Raw genomic sequence first — 2,782 nt, forward strand, 5'->3', positions numbered from 1 at the left:
GAGAGAGTTCGGAGTGGGATGGAGCCACAAGGGGGCTTCTTTCAGAGATTGCTATGTTATTGAGACAACGACACGATAATGCATGGTAAGATAATACTAATTTGTGATTGGATATAGACATATACATATTTGGTGATAAAAACACTTTTAAAGATCACTTACAAACCTGTTAGATGTCAGATAAAGTTTTGGTTGAATTATATGCCAACCTATTGAATATAAAATCCAAAAGAAAATTTTAAATTCATTATATCATCTAAAGATGAAATCTGTTATCGATTAGAAGTTAATTCATAGATACTTTTACCTTGGTTTGAAGGATTGTTCTCTATAGACAAGTCAATGAACAAAACCATTAGGGAAAAAGGGAGCTCATTTTGGGGCCTTTTACGGTTTGGAAAAATAAGCTCTCAACCAATGAACAGAGGGCCAACGTAACGTTGGAAATTCACAAAAATAAAAGAAAATAGATAAAAGAAACAATATTTTATGTAGGTACAAGCGTGCTACATTAATGTGGAGATTGGTTTTTTATTCTCACAAGATCTTTGGACATGAAGATAGAATCTAGTCTGACATTTTCTCTGACAAGGGCCTTCCCGCTTCCACCTCCCTTTGAACTTTGAATTGTTGTGCTGCCTTTCCTTCGAAAGGTCTACCATTCTACACCACTACCTCATTGTGCAGTAACCTCTTCTTTTCCAAAACTGCTCCCTTGATCCAGTTTGGCTTAGAGTAAGATGTTTCTTGTCAACTATCTGTCTGCCTACTTTCTCTTTCTTGAAACTTCACTTTGTTATCTTGTTTACATTACTTTGCTGTGGTTACAGATTCACAAGGTATCCATGGTGAATAAAAACTATGGTCGTTCTTGTGGAAGACGTTCTGTGGATGATAATGCTATGAAGGCAGAATTATACCACACATCCTTACCCCGTCGACCTGCTTCTTCTATTTCTTCGGTAGAGAATTCAAGTACAGTCAAAACGGAAGGAACTTGGGAAAGGTTTACTGTTTCGAAAGGAGCATGGGTGCTCATGCAACCTAGTAAAAGAAAGAGACCCCAGACAAAAAATATTTTCTTGGCATCATGGAAGGGAAGAGTACGAGATTTTAAAATCACCAGAGGAAAGATATCGGTGAAAGAAGTTTTGATTCAGCATGTGTACATGCATAAAGAACTTGTCTTGCGAGACTATCCAAATGATCTTCCGCAACACAGGCCTAATTGTATATTTTTCTATTGTGGTTTGGTTCTTTATGAGGTGCATGGATTTTTAAGACAAAGCTTTCTTTCTTTGCTTATTGATATTCTTGTGATATTTTATTTCAGATTTATACCCTTCATCGTATGAGACATGGCAAAACATCGATTGTATTCTGGGATTTATAGATGTTTTGCATGGATCGATAGGAGAACAACAATACGAAGGTCGATGTGCAACAGAGCTAGCTCAATCCGGTATATTTTTTACTGATCATTTTTATCAGTTGCTGGACAATGCAAACACACATGGTGTGTTAAGAAAACAAGACCTTCCAGCATGGAATTCAGTGGATTGGCCTCTCCCACATTTTAGTGTTACAGAGGCATACATAGCCAAGCTTTTCAAAGAAGTACAGAAAGCTCTTAGGCCCAATATTGCCACAAGGATAATAAAAATTTCTTTGTGCATGCCTCTCACAGTTTTTGTAGACTTGTTTAATACCTTTCCAGTGAAGGTTTCAAAAACAATGTTCACAGTTAAAGCAACAAGTCTGGCATGCATGCCACAATTTTTGGATAAAGGTTGGGATAAGAAGACATGTAGTTCAGTGTTTTGTGAGGTTGTCCAACCTTCTATGCAACTGAAGTACATGGTTGCATCACAAAATTTCATTTTTTCTTTTTATTATAAGCGCAGTCGAATGCTAGGTACAAAACTAGTCCCTATGGATCAAGATGAAGATTCTTTTGGTGCAGAAAATAAACTTCTTGATATTGATGTTGTTGAGAATGGTGATGTGCTAGTCAATATCACATTAAGACAATGCTGCTCCCTAGCTCAATTGCGCAATGACATTCTATTTGAGACAGAAGGTTCTATTTCAAAGGACTTTTTATTTATCTACAACAATAAGAAGGTATACCATGTGACTTATCCTAGTCTCATTAAGCATTGCTATTAGTTTACTTTACCCTATTGTTTCATATTGCTTTTTTGCAGGTGCTCAAAAGAAGAGAGAGATCAATAAAATGCAAAGACATTGAAAATTTTAAAATTGAGATAACACAGACTCCATAAACAAAGGTATTATATTCAAAAATGTAAAATTCTGTACAGAAGTGTTTAATTACATATGTAGAACATATTCTTGACAACAATTTTCTATTTATCTACAGGTTGATCTAGAGGCTGCTCTACATGGTCCAACCTCACCGTATCATCTTTATTTGGAGAATCTACTTTCTGTTGCTCCATCTTGTCGTGTACAGTCTCTTGGTGCTGCTCCATTGTCTCCTCTACTACCCTTGGAGCATCTGTTTGCTGTTGCTCCATCATTTCCTCAATAACATCAGCAGCAAAGGTCCTTGTTCTTGTGGCTTCTCCTCATCAGCACTAGGTCCTTGTTCTTGTGGCACCACATCTGCATCATCTGTGTCATCAAGGTGTATGACACCTTCTCGGACTTTAGAGCTCTCACCTAACTCGACAGTAGCTGGTACAATAGGTTTGGGGAAGGCATACTTCAAAAACTTCCAAATTATATCAGCTCTGAAACTATACACGTAGCTCGAGTT

The 2,782-nt window shown here is 37.1% G+C and overlaps 1 long non-coding RNA gene across 2 annotated transcripts; it reads left to right on the plus strand.

Annotated features, from left to right (window-relative positions):
• The first annotated feature begins 589 nt into the window (after positions 1 to 589).
• LOC147604396 (uncharacterized) lies at positions 590 to 2,559 on the plus strand. 2 transcript variants are annotated; one of them, XR_015265447.1, is made up of 4 exons: positions 590 to 1,462; positions 2,012 to 2,124; positions 2,208 to 2,291; positions 2,384 to 2,559. It is a non-coding gene; the product is annotated as an uncharacterized LOC147604396 (long non-coding RNA). The 2 variants fall into 2 exon arrangements; XR_015265446.1 differs by lacking the exon at positions 590 to 1,462 and having other exon boundaries at positions 1,942 to 2,124.
• The last annotated feature ends 223 nt before the right edge of the window (positions 2,560 to 2,782 follow it).

This window comes from Cibotium barometz, chromosome 62, assembly GCF_041138505.1.
Source record: "Cibotium barometz isolate CiBa-2024 chromosome 62, ASM4113850v1, whole genome shotgun sequence".
NCBI classification, from domain to species: Eukaryota; Viridiplantae; Streptophyta; class Polypodiopsida; order Cyatheales; family Cibotiaceae; genus Cibotium; species Cibotium barometz.